The sequence below is a fragment of the Phyllobates terribilis genome, unplaced genomic scaffold (assembly GCF_046119375.1).
Source record: "Phyllobates terribilis strain yellow unplaced genomic scaffold, ASM4611937v1 Scaffold_5__5_contigs__length_657084704, whole genome shotgun sequence".
In the NCBI taxonomy this organism is placed as follows: Eukaryota; Metazoa; Chordata; class Amphibia; order Anura; family Dendrobatidae; genus Phyllobates; species Phyllobates terribilis.
The window spans coordinates 486,159,607-486,184,926 of NW_027362765.1; the positions used below are offsets into that span (position 1 = coordinate 486,159,607).

At 47.5% G+C, this 25,320-nt stretch overlaps 1 long non-coding RNA gene across 1 annotated transcript; it reads right to left on the reverse strand.

The window, feature by feature from the left end:
• Positions 1 to 5,639: 5,639 nt before the first annotated feature.
• On the reverse strand, positions 5,640 to 19,961 carry LOC141271281 (uncharacterized). Its single transcript, XR_012321881.1, has 3 exons — positions 19,644 to 19,961; positions 17,748 to 17,834; positions 5,640 to 6,056 (listed from the first exon to the last, which is right to left on the reverse strand). It is a non-coding gene; the product is annotated as an uncharacterized lncRNA (long non-coding RNA).
• Between the last annotated feature and the right edge of the window lie 5,359 nt (positions 19,962 to 25,320).

Below are 25,320 nucleotides of genomic sequence, written 5' to 3' on the forward strand. Positions count from 1 at the left end.
CCATCCATGGTAGGTGTAAATGCCCCTCCATACATCCTGGGTAGGTGTAAATGCCCCTCCATCCATCCATCCATCCTGGGTTGGTGTAAATGCCCGTCCATCCATCCATCCTGAGTAGGTGTAAATACCCCTCCATCCATCCATCCTGGGTAGGTGTATATGCCTCTTCATCCATCCATTCTGGGTAGGTGTATATGCCCCTCCATCCATCCTGGGTAGGTGTACATGCCCCTCCTCCATCCATCCATCCTGGGTAGGTGTATATGCCTCTCCATCCATCCATCCTGTATAGGTGTATATGCCCTCCATCCATCCTGGGTAGGTGTACATGCCCCTCCTCCATCCATCCATCCTGGGTAGGTGTATATGTCTCTCCATCCATCCATTCTGGGTAGGTGTATATGCCCCTCCATCCATCCTGGGTAGGATTATCTGCCCCTCCATCTTTCGTGGGTAGGTGTATATGACCCTCCATCCATCCATCCTGGGTAGGTGTAAATGCCCCTCCATCCCTCCATCCATCCTGGGTAGGTGTAAATGCCCCTCCATCCATCCATCCTGCGTAGGTGTAAATGCCCCTCCGTCCATCCATCCTGGGTATGTGTATATGCCTCTCCATCCATCCATTCTGGGTAGGTGTATATGCCCCTCCATCCATCCATCCTGGGTAATTGTATATGACCCTCCATCCATCCATCCTGGGTATGTGTATATGCCCCTCAATCCATCCTGGTTAGGTGTATATGCCTCTCCATCCATCCATTCTGGCTAAGTGTATATGCCCCTCCATCCATCCATCCTGGGTATGTGTATATGCCCCTCAATCCATCCTGGTTAGGTGTATATGCCTCTCCATCCATCCATTCTGGGTAAGTGTATATGCCCCTCCATCCATCCATCCTGGTTAGGTTTATATGCCCCTCCATCCATCCATCCATCCTGGTGGGTATATCCCCCCCCTTCATACTGGTGGGTATATGCCCCCCCCTCCATCCATCCTGGTGGGTATATGCCCCCCTCCATACTGGTGGGTATATGTCCCCCCCTACATCCATCATGGTGGGTATATGCCCCCCCTCCATCCATCCTGGTGGGTATATGCCCCCCCCTCTCCCGTACATCCTGGTGGGTATATGCCCTTCCTCCATCCTGGTGGGTATATGCCTTCTCCCCCATCCTGGTGGGTTTATGCCCCCATATATTCAATGCAAAGGAAAAAACAAACAAACAATAAACGCTTCTACTCACCTTCCACGTTCCCACGCAGCGCTGTGTCTGTGTTGCCTGAAGATGTCGGCAGTGATAACAGCAGAGAAGCTGAGATCACTGCACGGCGCCGCCGCAGATACTCACTCGGGACGTCCACTCCTAGGCATTTCCTCCCCGGCAGCTCCTGTCATGGCACGCTCTGACTGAGCAGTGCGTGCGACGACAGGGGGAATGTACAGCTTACACTGCAGGCTCCACAAAGATGGCTGCAATCTCCTCCCACGGCTGTGACCTGAACAGCCAAGGGGGCGTGCCCAGGTCACAGCTAGAGGCAGGAGGAGCAGCCTCTAATGTTAGAGATAGGGTCAGTGACAGACTACTGTCTCTTATGGCCAGGGCTGCCGTAAATGAGGTGTGTAAGAGCGCTTCTTACACACCCCCCAAATAAAAATGGCAGCCCCTAGTGGCCAATGTAAAAATAAATAAATAAAAAACTAATAAAGTGGGACATTTAATTTTGTATTAAAAATAATTAATTACATAATTATTAATACAAAACATAAACTCGTGGCCCCTTCCCTGTAAGAATAGCACATGGCTCTTTTCACGTCTGGTTATTTCTCTAACAGGTAGAATATGCTCCGTTATAGACCGTGGACAGGTTTACATCTCTATTTTTTGTGGACGATTGATCTGCAAATCAGAACTGAGACCGGTCCGATTTTCATCCGATTTGTAGATAAAGATCATCTATTGAAGTCAATGAGTCTGTCAGAAAAATGGCCAGAACCAACCATGTTGCCTGTACTGCTTGTTTTCCAGTGTCTATAGGCCGGGCAAGCGAGGCTAGGAAACCTTTAGCTTTTTACTTTACATATAAAAAAACATGCCCCACTGAGGAGAAAAACTGCCACACTGACCAAAATCAGATGAAAATGAGAAAAAAACACTGATTAAAACCTGACATGTGAACGGGGCCTTAGGCCTTAATCAGATGTCAGTGACTTATCGTATATGCAAAAAATGTCTGAAAGTGGTCAGTTTTTATCTTCAGCGTTTCATCATCTTTTCTTGTATGCAAAATAAATCCATAAATTGAGAAGCTTCTCCTCTGGTAACAGTGTTATCACAGACAGCACATGGATGGCAATGCCAGCTGTCAGCGATGTCATGGACCCATAGATCTGACTGGAGAATTTTGATCAACCACTAGGATAAAAAACGGACACTACGCGGTTTTCAAAAAAAAAAAATGACATGTGGACGACTCCACAGATTATATTGTGTATGTGATCTATCCGTAACAAATATGGAGAGGACACAAACATGAAAAACAGACGTCTGAATGAGGCCAAAGATATATGTTTACACCCTGATAAGGGAGCGAGAAATATCGATTTCAGATTTGCCAATGAGTCCATGGCAGAAAATTCCAGTTAACCCCTTTATCACCTCAGGTTTTTCCGCTTTCATTTTTCGCTCCCCTTCTTCCCAGAGCCATAACTTTATTTTTCCGTCAATATGGCCATGTGAGGGCTTGTTTTATTGTGGGATGAGTTATTCTTTTGAACACCACCATTGATTTTACCATATAGTGCACTGGAAAATGGGAAAAATATCCAAGTGCAGTGAAATGGCAAAAAAAAGTGCATTTCCACAAAAGTTTTTTTTTTACCATGTTCATTAAATGCTAACACTGACCTGCCATTATGATTCTCCAGGTCATTACGAGTTCGTAGTTATCAAACATGTGGAGCTTCTATTTTATTTAAGTGGTGAAATCAAAATTCAAGGCTTGTAAAAAAAAATAATAATTTTTCCGAGACCCGTAGCGTCTCCATTTTTCGTGATCTAGAGCCGGGTCAGGGGTTATTTTTTGCGCACTGAGCTGACATTTTTATTGATACCGTTTTGGTGTAGATATGATGTTATGATCGCCTGTTATTACATTTTAATGCAATGTTGCGGCGACCAAAACAACTTAATTCTGGAGTTTTGTTTTTTTTCTCGTTATACAGTTTACTTATCTAAGTCATTCTTTTTATATATTGATAGATCGGGCGATTCTAAATGCAGCGATACCAAACGTGTATTTTTTATTGTTTTATTTTGAATGGGGCAAAAGGGGGGTGATTTGAACTTTTAAACATTTTTTTTTACTTTTTACATACTTCAATAGTCTCCTTAGCAGACTAGAAGCTGTGATCTTCCGATCGCTTGTGTTACACAAATGGCCGCCTGAGGCAGCACATGCGCAATTGAGACCTCAGTAGCCGAGATCTCAGGAGACATTTACTTGGTTTGGCTTTCTACTTCTTTATCTAACTGTATTGCCCTCTATATCATCCATTCTGTATGGACTGCTCTGTACTCATATTGGACATTTATGCATTTAATAGGGCTTAAGGGGATTATTGTGCTTGTTACCCATCAAATCTGTAGATGTGCTCACTAATTAGACTTTGCTTAGGGCAATTTTAAAGTATAATATTGATAACGGTCCTGCATAGTGACAAGATTATGTTACAGGATTCTGGACAAATGTACAATGCCAGTCATTCAAGGGTTAATTCTTTGGAACACAGAGAGACTTTCTAGCCAGTAAAGCACCAGTAATAAACACCTGTGGTAACTACGGCAACTGTGCTGATGTCATAAATACATACATCTATGATATAAAAGATGATTCCGGAACCACAGGTCATTCAGCCGTATGAAGCGCCATACTTGATGTGTCTGGAGACCTGGAGCTTCATCACTCCACAACCTGTAAGGGAGGAAGGGGATACGGCCTAGCCAGCCAGATCAGCCATACCGCCTAGCCAGCCAGATCAACCATACCGCCTAGCCAGCCAGATCAACCATACCGCCTAGCGATCAATGGGGTGACAGATGTTGCAGCCAGATCTCCCTCACGTCCGGTACTAGTTGCCTTCACCTTTATGTGTACGGCCTGGAGATGTCGCATTAGACTTCTCCTTATGGTGCTCGCACAGGGCACCTACTTTGACCTTCTCCATTACTGTCTGTTTTCTGATGATGTAATGTGTAACTATGTGATGTCACAGCTATCATATCTATAGTGGATGTATATCATGTCTCACTGTAAATATGATACAATGTACAAATTCTAGTACAATTTGCTGTTACTTTTTGGCACTATCCTTCTAAGCCCGAGGGATGGGCAAGTCCTCCAGCCATGGTTCCCTAGAGGTTTCCTCCACAGGGGGTTTTCCTCTCCTGAGTGCTGACGGATGATTCTTCGTGAGTCGGAGGTTTGCCATTTTCAGTGTCTTTTTCATAGCAATTGGCTGATTCTAAATTTCAGACACTGAATGAAATAATATGATTTGTAATAAAATTTGGTCTATTTAACATTCACTAAAAGTGTTTTGTGCATTTCTTTCACAATCTTGGGTTGGTGAGATTTTCTTGGGAATCAGGATCCAGCATCTATGATCAAGCAATGAAGCCGGATATGGAGTCAGAGCATTGTTAACCCTGTGCTGGAAGACATAATGGAGCAGAAATGACAAAGTGTTACTGCACAAGTAGCACAAGTTCACAATCTTCCTTGCATTCAGATAATGGAGGTGGCTGCTGCAGAAAAACATACCCACAGCATGATACTGCAACCACCATGTTTCACTGTGGGGATGGTGTTCTTGGGGTGATGAGCTGTTGGTTTGGTGCCAGACATAGCATTTACCTTGGTGGCCAAAATGTTCAATTTTGGTCTCATCTGACCACAGCACATTCCTCCATATATTTTGGGAGTCTCCCACATGTCTTTTGGCAAACTCAAATCAAGCCTTACAACTTTTAAGTAAAAGCTTTTTTTCTGCCCACTGAAAGAGACAACTGTAGACTGAACAAGGGGATCAGAGGATGCCCGCAAGCTCGGACACTGAGCTTTCAGCTCCTGCAGTGTCAGTGTGTGCAGGGCTGAGGATTCAATATAGGCAGTGCTGTCAATCACCATAAGGGGCGGGGCAGAAGATGGAAATTAAGCGAGGGGTGTAAATGGTTTGTTTGCATAAAAATATAATCTGTACCTAAAGTAGAATTTTTTTTTTTATAGGGGCCAAGATTCCTATACAAATCCATAACAGATTTGAGTATTGGGGGTGACAGACTCCCTTTAAGAAACTGAGACCACCCCATTAACTGGTTGTAGAAAAAACATGAAAGGTGTGAATTAACCAGACAGGTAAATTACAAAAAAGGAGAAAAACACCAATGGAAATTCTTTGAAAATGTGATCAGTTTATTTTTATTAAGCATAAAACACGTTTTCCTGGAATATCCCTGTGTTTACAAATAAAAACCAGTAACGCAGTGAAGGATGGACATGGTGGAACAGGTTTCTATTAAAGTGCTTGAGCATATATTATGGATGCACCAAAATTCTGTAGTATAAGAAAGCCTGCATCTTGGAGGGTTTCGTCCATATCTGGAGTAATATTAATAAAAATGTGGAGTTGGTGCATCCCTAGTATACTGCTATATCACTAGTAACACAATGGAACACACACAAAGCACTGTGTGCTGCCACCTAGACAGGGTAGCTGCTCAGCAGTGAGGGGTGCGGATTCGGCACAGATTGTCTATGATGACAGATATGTTGAACTGTCCTCCACATTTATCTGATCGAAACTAGAGGGCTCCACAGCAACCAGTCTTTGCATATCCAGTTCTAGGGGATGCATGCAGCCGCTGATCACCAGGGATTGAAGAGGACCTCCAAAGTCAATAGTGCCGAGTTGCTGCAGAGTGCCCGCTGCTATATGTTGGCCAGATGCCCCCCACTCGGCCCAGTCCCACGCAGATTGTGTTCTCAGGAAGAGCTGAGGATCGCAACAGAAACATTTGAATCTCAATGATATCGCAATACGGTCTTCTATTTAAAAACATTATAAGAAAACTCACATGCAAAAATACATATATATATACACACACACACACACACACACACACAGTACAGACCAAAAGTTTGGACACACCTTCTCATTTAAAGATTTTTCTGTATTTTCATGACTATGAAAATTGTACATTCACACTGAAGACATCAAAACTATGAATTAACACATGTGGAATTATATACTTAACAGTGTAAACCACCTGAAAATATGTCTTATATTCTACGTTCTTCAAAGTAGCCACCTTTCGCTTTGATGACTGCTTTGCACACTCTTGGCATTCTCTTGATGAGCTTCAAGAGGTAGTCACCGGAAATGGTCTTCCAACAATCTTGAAGGAGTTGCCCGACATGTTTAGCACTTGTTGGCCCTTTTGCCTTCACTCTGTGGTCCAGCTCACCCCAAACCATCTCGATTGGGTTCAGGTCTGGTGACTGTGGAGGCCAGGTCATCTGACGTAGCACCCCATCACTCTCCTTGGTCAAATAGCTCTTACACAGCCTGGAGGTGTGTTTGGGGTCATTGTCCTGTTGAAAAATAAATGATGGTCCAACTAAACGCAAACCGGATGGAATTGCATGCCGCTGCAAGATGCTGTGGTAGCCATGCTGGTTCAGTATGCCTTCAATTTTGAATGAATCCCCAACAGTGTCACCAGCAAAGCACCCCCACACCTCCTCCTCATGCTTCACGGTGGGAACCAGGCATGTAGAGTCCATCCGTTCACCTTTTCTGCGTCGCACAAACACACGGTGGTTGGAACCAAAGATCTCAAATTTGGACTCATCAGACCAAAGCACAGATTTCCACTGGTCTAATGTCCATTCATTGTGTTCTTTAGCCCAAACAAGTCTCTTCTGCTTGTTGCCAGTCCATAGCAGTGGTTTCCTAGCAGCTATTTTACCATGAAGGCCTACTGCACAAAGTCTCCTCTTAACAGTTGTTGTAGAGATGTGTCTGCTGCTAGAAGTCTGTGTGGCATTGACCTGGTCTCTAATCTGAGCTGCTGTTAACCTGTGATTTCTGAGGCTGGTGACTTGGATAAACTTATCCTCAGAAGCAGAGGTGACTCTTGGTCTTCCTTTCCTGGGGCGGTCCTCATGTGAGCCAGTTTCTTTGTAGTGCTTGATGGGTTTCGCAACTGCACTTGGGGACACTTGCAAAGTTTTCCCAATTTTTCGCACTGACTGACCTTCATTTCTTAAAGTAATGATGGCCACTCGTTTTTCTTTACTTAGCTGCTTTTTTCTTGCCAGAATACAAATTCTAACAGTCTATTCAGTAGGACTATCAGCTGTGTATCCACCAGACTTCTGCACAACACAACTGATGGTCCCAAACCCATTTATAAGGCAAGAAATCCCACTTATTAAACCTGACAGGGCACACATGTGAAGTGCAAACCATTTCCGGTGACTACCTCTTGAAGCTCATCAAGAGAATGCCAAGAGTGTGCAAAGCAGTCATCAAAGCAAAAGGTGGCTACTTTGAAGAACCTAAAATATAAGACATATTTTCAGTTGTTTCACACTTTTTTGTTAAGTATATAATTCCACATGTGTTAATTCATAGTTTTGATGCCTTCATTGTGAATGTACAATTTTCATAGTCATGAAAATACAGAAAAATCTTTAAATGAGAAGGTGTGTCCAAACTTTTGGTCTGTACTGTATATATAAACCTTTAGGCACAATGGATATTGATGCAAATCAAGGTATTTATTCAGACAATAAATTGTTCATGAGACAGATGTATGACCAACATTTCGGGCTCAGCCTTTATCAAGGTTTATCTAAAACAATACAAAAATGGGAAGAACTGTATAAAAAAACGAAAATCCATCGTCTCATGATAAATCAAATTACAATCATATCTGAGAAAAAGAGGGGGGGGTAACAAATAAGCCGACACTCAGCACATGAAAATATCTCATATAAATGAATACAAAGCGGTGCTTCATTCCAGAGTTAACCACTAAAGAGGAAAAATAAAAAATATACACGATTTAGTTATGGATTGTAACACATATATGCTTCAAGTGTAAAACAGCCTCCTTCAAAAGAGTAAAAAGGGGGGGACATACTATGAGGTCAGACGTATCACAGGTATCAAAAGAGCCAAAGCGTAATGGCCCAATATACGCCCTACAGTATATGCCCCTCATATTTCTATATGCCCCATCCTGGAATATGGAATATGGTCCCCATCCTGGTAGGTGTAGATGCCCCTCCATCCATCCATCCTGGGTAGGTGTAGATGCCCCTCCATCCAACCATCCATCCTGGGTAGGTGTAGATGCCCCTCCATCCAACCATCCTGGGTAGGTGTAGATGCCCCTCCATCCAACCATCCTGGGTAGGTGTAGATGCCCCTCCATCCAACCATCCTGGGTAGGTGTACAGTCATGGCCAAAAGTATTGAGAATGAGACAAATAGTAATTTTTCGAAAGTTTACTGCTTCATTTTTTGTAATGGCAATTTGCATATACTCCTGAATGTCAAAGAGTGATCAGCTTAACAGCAATTACTGTACTTGCAAAGTCAATATTTGCCCAGAAAATGAACTTTAACCCCCAAAACACATTTCAACATCATTGCAGTCCTGCCTTAAAAGGAGCAGCTAACATAGTTTTAGTGATTGATCCATTAACACAGGTGTGGGTGTTGATGAGGACAGGGCTGGCGATCAATCAGTCATGATTAAGTAAGAATGACATCACTGGACACTTTAAAAGGAGGCTGGTTCTTGGTATCATTGTTTCTCTTCAGTTAACCATGGTTATCTCTAAAGAAACACGTGCAGCCATCATTGCAATGCACAAAAATGGCCTAACAGGGAAGAGTATCGCAGCTACAAAGATTGCACCTCAGTCAACAATCTATCGCATCATCAAGAACTTCAAGGAGAGAGCTTCCATTGTTGTCAAAAAGGCTCCAGGGCGCCCAAGAAAGACCAGCAAGCGCCAGGACCGTATCTTAAAACTGTTTCAGCTGCGGGATCGGACTACCAGCAGTGCCGAGCTTGCTCAGGAATGGCAGCAGGCTGGTGTGAGTGCTTCTGCACGCACTGTGAGGCGGAGACTCTTTGAGCAAGGGCTGGTTTCAAAGAGGGCAGCAAAGAAGCCACTTCTCTCCAGAAAAAACATCAGGGACCGACTGATATTCTGCAAAAGGTACAGGGAGTGGACTGCTGAGGACTGGGGCAAAGTCATTTTCTCTGATGAATCCCCTTTTCGATTGTTTGGGACATCTGGAAAACAGCTTATTCGGAGAAGAAGAGGTGAGCGCTACCACCAGTCTTGTCTCATGCCAACTGTAAAGCATCCTGAAACCATTCATGTGTGGGGTTGCTTCTCAGCCAAGGGAATCGGCTCACTCACAGTCTTGCCTAAAAACACAGCCATGAATAAAGAATGGTACCAGAATGTCCTCCAAGAGCAACTTCTCCCAACCGTCCAAGAGCAGTTTGGCGTCCAACAATGCCTTTTCCAGCATGATGGAGCACCTTGCCATAAAGCAAAGGTGATAACTAAATGGCTCATGGAACAAAACAGAGAATTTGGGTCCATGGCCTGGAAACTCCCCAGATCTTAATGCCATTGAGAACTTATGGTCAATCATCAAGAGACGGGTGGACAAACAAAAACCAACAAATTCTGGCAAAATGCAAGCATTGATTATGCAAGAATGGACTGCTATCAGTCAGGATTTGGTCCAAAAGTTGATTGAGAGCATGCCAGGGAGAATTACAGAGGTCTTGAAGAAGAAGGGGCAACACTGCAAATATTGACTTGCTGTATTAACTCATTCTAACTGTCAATATAACCTATTGGTACTCATAATATGATTGCAATTATATTTCTGTACGTGATATAAACATCAGACAAACACTAATAAAAACCAGAGGCCAGCAGATCATGTGAAAATATAATTTTGGTGTCATTCTCAAAACTTTTGGCCATGACTGTAGATGCCCCTCCAACCAACCATCCTGGTAGGTGTAGATGCCCCTCCATCCATCCATCCTGGGTAGGTGTAGATGCCCCTCCATCCATCCATCCTGGGTAGGTGTAGATGCCCCTCAATCCATCCATCCTGGGTAGGTGTAGATGCCCCTCCATCCATCCATCCTGGGTAGGTGTATATGACCCCTCCATCCATCCATCCTGGGTAGCAGTATATGTCCCTCCCTCCATCTATACATCCTGGGTAGGTGTATATGCCTCTCCATCCATGAATTCTGGGTAGTTGTAGATGCCCCTCCATCCATCAATCCATCCTGGGTAGGTATATCGGCCCATCCATCCATCATGGGTAGGTGTATATGCCCCTCCATCCATCCTGGTTAGGTGTAGATGACCCTCCATCCATCCATGCTGGGTAGGAGTATATGCCCCTCCATCCATCCTTGGTAGGAGAATATGCCCCTCCATCCATCCATTCTGGGTAGGTGTATATGCCCCTCCATCCATCCATCCTGGGTAGGTGTATATACTCCTCCATCCATCCATCCTGGGTAGGTGTATATGCCCCTCAATCCATCCATCCTGGGTAGGTGTATATGCCCCTCCATCCATCCATCCTGGGTAGGTGTAGATACCCCTCCATTCATCCATTCTGGGTAGGTGTAGATGCCCCTCCATCCATCAATCCATCCTTGGTAGGTGTAGATGCCCCTCCATCCATCCATAGTGGGTGTGTATACCCCTCCATCCATCCTTCCATCCATTCTGGGTAGGTGTATATGCCCCTCCATCCATTCTTCCATCCTGGGTAGGAGTATTTGCCCCTCCATCCATCCTGGGTAGGTGTATATCCCCCTCCATCCATCCATCCTGGGTAGGTGTATATCCCCCTCCATCCATCCATCCTGGGGAGGTGTATATGCCCCTCCATCCATCCTGGGTAGGTGTATATGCTCCATCATCTATCCATCCTGGTTAGGTGTATATGCCCCTCCATCCATCCATCCATCCTGGGGAGGTGTATATGCCCCTCCATCCATCCATCCATCCTGGGGAGGTGTATATGCCCCTCCATCCATCCATCCATCCTGGGGAGGTGTATATGCCCCTCCATCCATCCATCCATCCTGGGGAGGTGTATATGCCCCTCCATCCATCCATCCATCCTGGGGAGGTGTATATGCCCCTCCATCCATCCATCCATCCTGGGGAGGTGTATATGCCCCTCCATCCATCCATCCATCCTGGGGAGGTGTATATGCCCCTCCATCCATCCTGGGGAGGTGTATATGCCCCTCCATCCATCCATCCATCCTGGGGAGGTGTATATGCCCCTCCATCCATCCATCCATCCTGGGGAGGTGTATATGCCCCTCCATCCATCCATCCATCCTGGGGAGGTGTATATGCCCCTCCATCCATCCATCCATCCTGGGGAGGTGTATATGCCCCTCCATCCATCCATCCATCCTGGGGAGGTGTATATGCCCCTCCATCCATCCATCCATCCTGGGGAGGTGTATATGCCCCTCCATCCATCCATCCATCCTGGGGAGGTGTATATGCCCCTCCATCCATCCATCCATCCTGGGGAGGTGTATATGCCCCTCCATCCATCCATCCATCCTGGGGAGGTGTATATGCCCCTCCATCCATCCATCCATCCTGGGGAGGTGTATATGCCCCTCCATCCATCCATCCATCCTGGGGAGGTGTATATGCCCCTCCATCCATCCATCCATCCTGGGGAGGTGTATATGCCCCTCCATCCATCCATCCATCCTGGGGAGGTGTATATGCCCCTCCATCCATCCATCCATCCTGGGGAGGTGTATATGCCCCTCCATCCATCCATCCATCCTGGGGAGGTGTATATGCCCCTCCATCCATCCATCCATCCTGGGGAGGTGTATATGCCCCGCCATCCATCCATCCATCCTGGGGAGGTGTATATGCCCCGCCATCCATCCATCCATCCTGGGGAGGTGTATATGCCCCGCCATCCATCCATCCATCCTGGGGAGGTGTATATGCCCCGCCATCCATCCATCCATCCTGGGGAGGTGTATATGCCCCGCCATCCATCCATCCATCCTGGGGAGGTGTATATGCCCCGCCATCCATCCATCCATCCTGGGGAGGTGTATATGCCCCGCCATCCATCCATCCATCCTGGGGAGGTGTATATACTCCTCCATCCATCCATCCTGGGTAGGTGTATATGCCCCTCAATCCATCCATCCTGGGTAGGTGTATATGCCCCTCCATCCATCCATCCTGGGTAGGTGTAGATACCCCTCCATTCATCCATTCTGGGTAGGTGTAGATGCCCCTCCATCCATCAATCCATCCTTGGTAGGTGTAGATGCCCCTCCATCCATCCATAGTGGGTGTGTATACCCCTCCATCCATCCTTCCATCCATTCTGGGTAGGTGTATATGCCCCTCCATCCATTCTTCCATCCTGGGTAGGAGTATTTGCCCCTCCATCCATCCTGGGTAGGTGTATATCCCCCTCCATCCATCCATCCTGGGTAGGTGTATATCCCCCTCCATCCATCCATCCTGGGGAGGTGTATATGCCCCTCCATCCATCCTGGGTAGGTGTATATGCTCCATCATCTATCCATCCTGGTTAGGTGTAGATGCCCCTTTATCCATCCATCCATCCTGGGGAGGTGTATATGCCCCTCCATCCATCCATCCATCCTGGGGAGGTGTATATGCCCCTCCATCCATCCATCCATCCTGGGGAGGTGTATATGCCCCTCCATCCATCCATCCATCCTGGGGAGGTGTATATGCCCCTCCATCCATCCATCCATCCTGGGGAGGTGTATATGCCCCTCCATCCATCCATCCATCCTGGGGAGGTGTATATGCCCCTCCATCCATCCTGGGGAGGTGTATATGCCCCTCCATCCATCCTGGGGAGGTGTATATGCCCCTCCATCCATCCTGGGGAGGTGTATATGCCCCTCCATCCATCCATCCATCCTGGGGAGGTGTATATGCCCCTCCATCCATCCATCCATCCTGGGGAGGTGTATATGCCCCTCCATCCATCCATCCATCCTGGGGAGGTGTATATGCCCCTCCATCCATCCATCCATCCTGGGGAGGTGTATATGCCCCTCCATCCATCCATCCATCCTGGGGAGGTGTATATGCCCCTCCATCCATCCATCCATCCTGGGGAGGTGTATATGCCCCTCCATCCATCCATCCATCCTGGGGAGGTGTATATGCCCCTCCATCCATCCATCCATCCTGGGGAGGTGTATATGCCCCTCCATCCATCCATCCATCCTGGGGAGGTGTATATGCCCCTCCATCCATCCATCCATCCTGGGGAGGTGTATATGCCCCTCCATCCATCCATCCATCCTGGGGAGGTGTATATGCCCCTCCATCCATCCATCCATCCTGGGGAGGTGTATATGCCCCTCCATCCATCCATCCATCCTGGGGAGGTGTATATGCCCCGCCATCCATCCATCCATCCTGGGGAGGTGTATATGCCCCGCCATCCATCCATCCATCCTGGGGAGGTGTATATGCCCCGCCATCCATCCATCCATCCTGGGGAGGTGTATATGCCCCGCCATCCATCCATCCATCCTGGGGAGGTGTATATGCCCCGCCATCCATCCATCCATCCTGGGGAGGTGTATATGCCCCGCCATCCATCCATCCATCCTGGGGAGGTGTATATGCCCCGCCATCCATCTATCCCGGGGAGGTGTATATGCCCCGCCATCCATCCATCCCGGGGAGGTGTATATGCCCCGCCATCCATCCATCCATCCATCCTGGGGAGGTGTATATGCCCCTCCATCCATCCATCCTGGGGAGGTGTATATGCCCCTCCATCCATCCATCCTGGGGAGGTGTATATGCCCCTCCATCCATCCATCCATCCATCCTGGGGAGGTGTATATGCCCCTCCATCCATCCATCCATCCATCCTGGGGAGGTGTATATGCCCCTCCATCCATCCATCCATCCATCCATCCTGGGGAGGTGTATATGCCCCTCCATCCATCCATCCATCCATCCTGGGGAGGTGTATATGCCCCTCCATCCATCCATCCATCCATCCTGGGGAGGTGTATATGCCCCTCCATCCATCCATCCTGGGGAGGTGTATATGCCCCTCCATCCATCCATCCATCCTGGGGAGGTGTATATGCCCCTCCATCCATCCAGGGGAGGTGTATATGCCCCTCCATCCATCCATCCATCCTGGGGAGGTGTATATGCCCCTCCATCCATCCATCCATCCTGGGGAGGTGTATATGCCCCTCCATCCATCCATCCATTCTGGGTAGGTGTATATGTCCCCTCCCTCTATTCTGGTGGGTATATGCCACCTCTCCATCCTGGTGGGTATTTACCACCTCTCCATCCTGGTGGGTATATGCCCCCCCTCCATCCATCCTGGTGGGTATATGCCCCCCCTCCATCCATCCTGGTGGGTATATGCCCCCCCTCCATCCATCCTGGTGGGTATATGCCCCCCCTCCATCCATCCTGGTGGGTATATGCCCCCCATCCATCCTGGTGGGTATATGCCCCCCCTCCATCCATCCTGGTGGGTATATGCCCCCCCTCCATCCATCCTGGTGGGTATATGCCCCCCCTCCATCCATCCTGGTGGGTATATGCCCCCCCTCCATCCATCCTGGTGGGTATATGCCCCCCCTCCATCCATCCTGGTGGGTATATGCCCCCCCTCCATCCATCCTGGTGGGTATATGCCCCCCCTCCATCCATCCTGGTGGGTATATGCCCCCCCTCCATCCATCCTGGTGGGTATATGCCCCCCCTCCATCCATCCTGGTGGGTATATGCCCCCCCTCCATCCATCCTGGTGGGTATATGCCCCCCCTCCATCCATCCTGGTGGGTATATGCCCCCCCTCCATCCATCCTGGTGGGTATATGCCCCCCTCCATCCATCCTGGTGGGTATATGCCCCCCTCCATCCATCCTGGTGGGTATATGCCCCCCCCTCCATCCATCCTGGTGGGTATATGCCCCACCTTCATCCTTGTCGGTATATGCCCCACCTTCATCCTTGTGGGTATATGCCCCCCCTCCATCCTTGTGGGTATATGCCCCCCCTCCATCCATCCTGGTGGGTATATGCCCCCTTCATCCATCCTGGTGGGTATATGCCCCCTTCCATCCTTGTCGGTATATGCCCCACCTTCATCCTTGTGGGTATATGCCCCCCCTCCATCCTTGTGGGTATATGCCCCCCCTCCATCCATCCTGGTGGATATATGCCCCCTTCATCCATACTGGTGGGTAAATTCCCCCCTTCATTGGTGGGTATATGCACACTCCCTACATCCTGGTGGGTATATGCCACTTACATCCATCCTGGGGGGTATATGCCCCCCCCCCCCACCCTGGTGGGTATATGCCTTCAACTCCACCCTTGTGTGTATATGCTCCCATATATTCAATGCAAAGGAAAAAAAAAAAAAAAAAACAATAAACGCTTCTATTCACCTTCCACGTTCCCACGTAGAACTTTGTCTGTGTTGCCTGAAGATGTCGGCAGTGATAACAGCTGAGATCACTGCACGGCGCCACCGCAAATACTAACTCGGGGCCTCCACTCCTAGGCATTTCCTCCCCGGCAGCTCCTGTCATGGTACGCTCTGACTGAGCAGTGTGTGCGACAACAGGGGGAATGTGCAGCTTGCAGCTTACACTGCAGGCTCCACAAAGATGGCTGCAATCTCCTCCCACGGCTGCGACCTGAACAGCCAAGGGGGAGTGCCCAGGTCACAGCTAGAGGCAGGAGGAGCAGCCTCTAATGTTAGAGATAGGGTCGGTGACAGACTACTGTCTCTTATGGCCAGGGCTGCCGTAAATGAGGTGTGTAAGAGCGCTTCTTACACACCCCCCAAATAAAAATGGCAGCCCCCAGTGGCCAATGTCAACATAAATAACTAAAAAACTAATAAAGTGGGACATTTAATTTTGTATTAAAAATAATTGACTACATAATTATTAATACAAAACATAAAATGGTGGCCCCTTCCCTGTAAGAATAGCACATGGCTCTTTTCACGTCTGGTTATTTCTCTAACAGGTAGAATATGCTCCGTTATACACCGTGGACAGGTTTACATCTCTATTTTTTGTGGACGATTGATCTGCAAATCAGAACTGAGACCGGTCCGATTTTCATCCGATTTGTAGATAAAGATCATCTATTGAAGTCAATGAGTCTGTCAGAAAAATGGCCAGAACCAACCATGTTGCCTGTACTGCTTGTTTTCCAGTGTCTATAGGCCGGGCAAGCGAGGCTAGGAAACCTTTAGCTTTTTACTTTACATATAAAAAAACATGCCCCACTGAGGAGAAAAACTGACACTGACCAAAATCAGATGAAAATTAGAAAAAAACACTGATTAAAACCTGACATGTGAACGGGGCCTTAGGCTTTAATCAGATGTCGGCAGGGTCGGACTGGGGTGTCTGGGGCCCACAGGGGAAATTGACACTAGGGGCCACCTACAGCAATATGCAAATATATTTTATATGCTCTCCCTGTTATAGTGGAGCATTGACTGGCGGCTCCTCACATCTACTGTGCACAGACTATAACAGGGATGGACAATTTCTGTAGTTCGCATGAAAGAACTTCTTTGGTTAAAACAAGTTATCACAGATTCATGGGCTACACAGGATAGGTGATCACTTATTGATTGGAAACCGCACCGATTGGAAGAATGGGGAAGTTTTATCCCTGACAGGACACTTAACCCCATTTTAAAATGCAGCGACAGGTGGGACGTCTGACCACAGCCTCATTCGTTCTCTTGGGGGCTTCCAAAAAAGAGCAGCGCTCGCAGCCTCAGGGAATGAATGGATCAGTGGTCGAGTCGCACATGAGCTCCAGTCTAATGGGGAGAAAAGCTCCACATTCTGCCGATCGGTGCAGGTCCCAGTAGTCAGACCCCCACCAATCAATAAGTTATCACTTATCCTGTGGAGAGGTGATTACTTGTTTTCACCGGAGAACCCCTGTAAGTACATCTCTGACGCTCTGCTTTAAGGCCACGGCCCCACTATCAGTATTCAGTCAGGATTTTTTCTCAGGAGTGGGAGCCAAAACCAGGTGAGGAACAATCAGAGAAAAGGTATAATAGAAACAAGTCACCAATTCTGTATTTATCACCCACTCCTGCTTTTGCCTCTCACTACTGAGAAAAAATACTGACCAAATACTGATCGTGAAGCCGTGGCCTCATGGAAAAAAATCTTTTCCTAGCTAATCTCAGCGAAAACAAATGACCGCCATACACAACATAATCCACTATAACAACACCAATAATACCACATACAAAAGGGACAAATATCACCACACCATGACCAGACCACATATTACCACCACATAGTGACCAAATAATACAATACTGATCAGGAATACAAACCACAATACTAACAACACTGTCACTATACATATGAGCTCTGTATATAGTGTCAGTGTACAGGTAATACAGTGATCACCAGTGACATTATACACAGGAGCTCTGTATATAGTGTATAGGCAATACACTGGTCACCAGTGACATACACAGGAGCTCTGTATATACTATATAGTGTAAGTGTACAGTAATACACTGACTCACCAGTGATGTCTCTAGGTGAAGTTCTTCATCTTCGCTTTTCTTCATCTGGCACAGTCTGCCATCACTTCTTCCAGCCAGGAATCATCTCTGCAGAAAATAACACACAGTTATCAATAACTGATCTCTTTTAGAGCACATACCCACTTTTCCCCAGGATTCTACACTACACCAGTTGAAGAAATAAAGCGACATAGTGGCGCCCTGCACAGTAACAGGACCCCCCTTTTGTCCCCTCTTATGGAAAATAGTTTCTTAAAAAGTAAATTATATTACAGAAGTAATAATGTCCCTAATTGGACTCTAAAGTAATAATGTTCCCCACTCGCCATCATAAACTAATAAAGTTCCTCAATCTGGCCCCTAAACAGTAATAAAGTCCCTTATCCAGCGTGGCCCCCCATCTATCCATCCTGACCCCCCCCATATATCCATTCTGGTCTCCATGTGTCCAGCCTGCCCCTCCCATATATCCATCCTGGCACCCTCATATATCTATCCAGGTCTCCATGTGTCCAGCATGCTGCCCTTCACCTCCATGTATCCATCCAGGTCCCCATGTGTCCAGCTTGCCGCCCTTCACCTCCATGTATCCATCCAGGTCCCCATGTGTCCAGCTTGCCGCCCTTCACCTCCATGTGTCCATCCAGGTCCCCATGTGTCCAGCATGCTGCCCTTCACCTCCATGTGTCCATCCAGGTCCCCAACTTGGCCCCCTTCACCTCCATGTGTCTCCCCATGTGTCCAGCCAGCCCCCCCTTTCAGCCCCATGTCTTCATCCATGTCACCATGTGTCCAGCCAGCACCCCCCCTTCAGCCCCATGTCTCCATCCATGTCCCCATGTGTCCATTCAGCCCCCCCCCTTCAGCCCCATGTCCCCATGGGTCCAGCCAGCCCCCCCACCCTTCAGCCCCTTGTCCCCATGGGTCCAGCCAGCACCCCCCTTCAGCCCCATGTCTCCATCCATGTCCCCATGTGTCCATTCAGCCCCCCCCTTCAGCCCCATGTCCCCATGGGTCCAGCCAGCCCCCCCACCCTTCAGCCCCATGTCCCCATGGGTCCAGCCAGCCCCCCCACCCTTCAGCCCCTTGTCCCCATGGGTCCAGCCAGCCCCCCCACCCTTCAGCCCCTTGTCCCCATGGGTCCAGCCAGCCCCCCCACCCTTCAGCCCCTTGTCCCCATGGGTCCAGCCAGCCCCCCCACCCTTCAGCCCCTTGTCCCCATGGGTCCAGCCAGCCCCCCCACCCTTCAGCCCCTTGTCCCCATGGGTCCAGCCAGCCCCCCCACCCTTCAGCCCCATGTCCCCATGGGTCCAGCCAGCCCCCCCACCCTTCAGCCCCATGTCCCCATGGGTCCAGCCAGCCCCCCCACCCTTCAGCCCCATGTCCCCATGGGTCCAGCCAGCCCCCCCTTTCAGCCCCATGGGTCCAGCCAGCCCCCCCCTTTCAGCCCCATGGGTCCAGCCAGCCCCCCCCTTTCAGCCCCATGGGTCCAGCCAGCCCCCCCCTTTCAGCCCCATGGGTCCAGCCAGCCCCCCCCTTTCAGCCCCATGGGTCCAGCCAGCCCCCCCCTTTCAGCCCCATGGGTCCAGCCAGCCCCCCCTTTCAGCCCCATGGGTCCAGCCAGCCCCCCCTTCATCCCCATGGGTCCAGCCAGCCCCCCCTTCAGCCCCATGGGTCCAGCCAACCCCCCCTTCAGCCCCATGGGTCCAGCCAGCCCCCCCTTCAGCCCCATGGGTCCAGCCAGCCCCCCCTTCAGCCCCATGTCCCCATGGGTCCAGCCAGCCCCCCGTTCAGCCCCATGGGTCCAGCCAGCCCCCCCCTTCAGCCCCATGTCCCCATGTGACCAGCCTGCGACCCCTCCATATATGGATGATGACCAATGCTGGGAACACTCACCCAGAAAAACGTGGATATTGCACTTGACTTGAAGTTGAAGCAGGGAGAGCTGTAGCCAGGCCAGCAGCCTTGTTTCCAGGGTGATGGTGAGAGAGCAGAGTGCAGGTCACCGCATACTCAGCCCAGGAGCCGGCATAAAAGGCCAAGAGGGCGGTGCGCGGTGCTGGTGCGGTGTTACATACCCGGACGGGAGCCGGTGTAACAAGGCCAATTCCAAGGGAGCAGGAGCCGGGACTGGAGAGCAGAGCGCGGCGTCGGCGTATCAAAAACCGGCAGGGGAGCAGGAAGAGGAGAGCGCGACCTCAGCGTGTCACCTGACACCACAGAACTGCCAGCCACCAGCCGGAAAGCAGAGCGCGGTGCGTGTCACCGCCCACCAAGAACACGTCCTCCTGTCATGTGACTATGCGCGTCACCCGCTGTCGCCATTGAATAGCATGAGCGCCGCATGCGACGCTACATTTCCTTCGGCTGCGCTTTTAAAGGGCCCGCACTTTTTAAGAGCCCCGGCTACCAATTCTCTCACTCTCTCATCGGGGCCCACCGGGAATTTTTTTCCCGCTATCACACCAGGCCAGTCCGACCCTGCATGGGCCCATCAGGTAAAGTGATGGAATGAAGTTTTCTCTCCTCATGTTGAAAAATGACATTTTCTGCCACCTATTGATGAGAGAATAAAAGTGATGAAGATTTACAAACTTCTAACATTAGTCAGTGAAAAACATACAGAACAAGGATGCAAATGGATCTTTTTTTGACAATCCAATCATTTGAATGGGACAGTTTTATCTGCAAATCAGATTACAATCAAACATGTCTCAAATTTCTTTTGTGAACCATCAGCATCAGAAAAGGTCCATAGACTATAATTATGTTTTTATAAGCAAAGAAAAGGAACACAATGCAAACTCTAAAATCAGACATTTAAATGGATGAGTTTGGTGGGCAAACAGGAGCACCGGGACACTGGATGATTATCCGGTGGGCCAGGGTCCTTGGCAGGACCCTGAGCAGGACGTAGAGGGGGCCCACTGGTTTCAACTGAATGTGCGTCCGAGGACATTTCATTAATGATCAGTATTGTAATATTCGGTCACTATGTTGTAATATCTGGTCCGGTCATGGTGTGGTATTTATCCCTGTATGTGTTATTATTTGGTCACTATGTGGTGTGGACATGGTGTGGTGGTATTTCTCCCTTGTATGTGGAATTATTTGGTCGCTATATGTTGGTAATATCTGGTCTGGTCATGGTGTGGCGATATTTCTCCCTTATACAATATGTGGTATTATTCGGTCACTATGTGGTGGTAATATGTGGTCTGGTCACGGTGTGGCTGTATTTCTCCCTTCTAAATGGGATTATTCGGTCGCTTAATGCTGGTAATATGTGGTCTGGTCACAGTGTCGAGTTAGTTCTCCCTTGAATGTGGTATTATTGGTCTTGAAAAAGTGGATTGTGTTGTGTATAGCAGTCAATTGTTCTCTCTGATATTAATTAGGAGAATAATCTTTATTTAGATTTGTGATTAGATACTTGGAACAAGATGCACTTACAGGAATTCTATTGTGAAAACAAGTAATCACCTTTCCAAAGGATAAGTGATAAGGTATTGATTGGTGGGGGTCTGACTGCTGGGACCCGCACCGATTGGTAGAATGTGGAGCTTTTATCCCCACTAGACTGGAGCAGCATGTGCGACTTCACCACTGATCCATTCTTTTCCTCAATGGCTGCGAGCTCTGCTCTTGTTTTTTTTCTGGAAGCCCCAAAGAGAATGAATGGATCTGCGGTCAGACATCCCACCTGCCGCTGCATTTTAAAATGGGGATAAAAGTGTCCTGTTAGGGATAAAACTTCCCAATTCTGATCAGTGCGGTTTCCAATGGTCGGACCCAAACGATCATTAAGTTATCACCATTCCTGAGGAGCCCATGGATCGGTGATAACTTGTTTTCACCAAAGAAGCCCTTTAATGCAAACTACCGTAATTGTACATCCCAGTTGTGCTGTGCGCACAGTAGATGTGCAGGAGCCACGTGTGTTTTACAGTCGCGGTCCCACTATAACAGGGATAAAGGCTAACAGGTATCTGCATCTAGCTGTAGGGTGGGCCCCAGTCTCCCCAGTCCGACGCTGTGGGCAAATATAACCTGTCTGGGCAATTGTAGCCAATTTTCCTGCAAAAAAAGAAAAGTCTTTTTACCTTTTTAACCATAACTTTCAATGTCTTGGATAAATGTGTAACCCTTTATTAAATTCTGCCTTTATTATGGGGATCTCATGGTAGTAGAGCATACCAGAGGTTGACTATATTTTATTTTTTATTTATTTATTTTTTACAGAAAGATCCACGTAAAGAAAAAAAAAAGTAAAAAATAATGGAAACCAAAAGAAAATAAACAGACCACACCTTTTTGGTAAATTTTTATACTTTGAGCAGCCCCATGATATAAGCTGGTGCAGGTCACTAATCAGACAAATCCACATGAATGAGTGTAAGAAGTGAATGCAGCACTCACCGCTATAATAAAACATTGTATTCCATAATTAATAACCATCAGCTTCTCACAGAGGGAGGTCGGCGAGTGGTAGATACAGCGCATTGTGAAAGTATTTGGCCCCCTTGAACTTTTCTACCTTTTACCACATTTATGGCTTCAAACATAAAGATATAAAATTCAAATTTTTGGGGGAAGAATCAACAAGTGGGAATGAAATTTATTGGATATTTTAAACTTTTTTTAAAAAATAAAAAATGAAAAGTGGGGCGTGCAATATTATTCGCCCCCTTTACTTTCAGTGCAGCAAACTCACTCCAGAAGTTCAGTGAGGATCTCTGAATGATCCAATGTTGTCCTAAATGACTGGTAACGATAACTAGAATCCACCTGTGTGTAATCAAGTCTCTGTATAAATGCACCTGCTGTGTGATAGTCTCAGGGTTCTGTTTCAAGTGCAGAGAACATCATGAAGACCAAGGAACACACCAGGCAGGTCCGAGATACTGTTGTGGCGAAGTTCAAAGCCGGATTTGGATACAAAAAGATTTCCCAAGTTTTAAACATCTCAAGGAGCACGGTGCAAGTGATCATATTGAAATGGAAGGAGTATCAGACCAATGCAAATCTACCAAGACCCGGCCGCCCCTCTAAACCAGTGTTTCCCAAACTCCAGTCCTCACGGACCCCCACAGGTCGTGTTTTCAGGATTTCCTTAGTATTGCATAGGTGATGGAAGTATCATCAAGGCATCAGGAATTCTCTCACCTGTGCAATACGATGGAAATCCTGCAAACATGACCTGTGAGGACTGGAGTATGGGAAACACTGCTCTAAACTTTCATCTCAGACAAGGAGAAGACTGATCAGAGATGCAGCCAAAAGGCCCATGATCACTCTGGATGAACTGCAGAGATCTAGAGCTGAGGTGGGTTAGTCTGTCCATAGGACAACAATCAGTTGTACACTGCACAAATCTGGGCTTTATGAAAGAATGGCAAGAAGAAAGCCATTTCTCAAAGATATCCATAAAAAGTCTCATTTGAAGTTTGCCACAAGCCATCTGGGAGACACACCAAACATGTGGAATAAGGTGCTCTGGTCAGATGAAACCAAAATCAAACTATTTGGCCACAACGCAAAACTATATGTTTGGCGTAAAAGCAACACAGCTCATCACCCTCAAAACACCATCCCCACTGTCAAACACGGTGGTGGCAGCATCATGGTTTTGGCCTGCTTTTCTTCAGCAGCGACAGAGAAGATGGTTAAAATTGATGGGAAGATGGATGGAGCCAAATACAGGACCATTCTGGAAGAAAACCTGTTGGGAGTCTGCAAAAGACCTGAGACTGGGAAGGAGATTTATCTTCCAACAAGACAATGATCCCAAACATAAAGCAAAATCTACAATGGAATGGTTCTAAAATAAACGTATCCAGGTGTTAGAATGGCCAAGTCAAAGTCCAGACCTGAATCCAAACGAGAATCTTGGAAAGAGCTGAAAACTGCTGTTCACAAATGCCCTCCATCCAACCTCAATGAGCTCGAGCTGTTTTGCAAGGAAGAATGGGTATGAATTTCAGCCTCTCGATGTACAATACTGATAGAGACATACCCCAAGCAACTTGCAGCTGTAATCACAGCAAAAGGTGGCGCTACAAAGTATTAACTCAAGGTGTCCGAATAATATTGCACGCCCCACTTTTCAGTTTTTAATTTGTTAAAAAAGTTTAAAATAGCAAATAAATTTCATTCCACTTCACGATTGTGTCCCACTTGTTGTTGATTCTTCCCCCAAAAAATAGAATTTTGTATCTTTATGTTTGAAGCCAGAAATGTGGCAAAAGGTAGAAAAGTTCAAGGGGGCCAAATAGTTTCACAATGCACTGTATAGGCAACGGCAGTACTGTGTGTTTGCAGGATTCCAGGCCAGTATCTGCCACCCGCTGTATTTCCCATGTGAGAAGCTCTGATATTTTAGTGCAGGGAAACTGTCATCAGGTTTTTGCTATGTAATCTAAAAGCAACAAGTCGGGGCAGAGGACCTTATCCCAGCGATGTGTCACTTGCTGGTCTGCAGGATGTCATTTTGATATAATCCCTCTTTTATCTGCTGCAGATCTAGCAGTTCCCTGAATTCACAGATTATGTAGAGACCAATGCGGGAAAGTTAACCTAAATGTTATAGAAGTCAGCATTGGATTCTCTTCTTTCAGATCAGCGCACACACCAATGTAAGTTAAGGGACAAGTTCAGATGACTGTTTATCCCACTGTTTTTTGAAAGAAATTCGCCATCAAAACTCATGCATACAGTACAAAAAGAAATAGATGCCACAACCAGGGCCGGCTCCAGGATTTCATGGGCCCCGGGCAAAAGTCTCAGTGGGCCCCTTTCACACCTACCACGATTCATGATGCACAGAAATATAGGTATAGTACAATACAAAGATTTCACTTACTTCTCACATTACATGAGTGATATCTATTGTAAAGTATACAACAGCTCAGAAACCGGCGAATCCTCCCAGCGCACAGTTCAGACCAGACAATATAGTCCTCTATACAGTATTATGGGCCCCACGTAGTCCTCCATATACAGTATTATGGGCACCACATGGTCCTCCATATACAGTATTATGGGCACCACGTGGTCCTCCATATACAGTGTTATGGGCACCACGTGGTCCTCCATATACAGTGTTATGGGCACCACATGGTCCTCTATACAGTATTATGAGCACCACATGGTCCTCCATACAGTATTATGGACACCACATGGTCCTCCATACAGTATTATGGACACCACATGGTCCTCCATACAGTATTATGGGCAGCACATGGTCCTGCATCCAGTACTATGGGCACCATATATTGCTCCATACAGAATAATGGACCACATATAATGCTCCATACAGTATGATCCCCATATATTGCTCCATTCAGTATAATGGACCCCATATATTGCTCCATAAAGTAAAATGAGCCCCATATATTGCTCCATACATAATGGGTACCATATAATGCTCCATACAGAATAATGGAGCCCAAATATTGCTCCATACATTATGGGCCCCATATATTGCTCCATACAGTATGGGCCCTATATATTCCTCCATAAATAGTGGGCCCAATATATTGCTCCATAAAGAATAGGCCCCATATAATGCTCC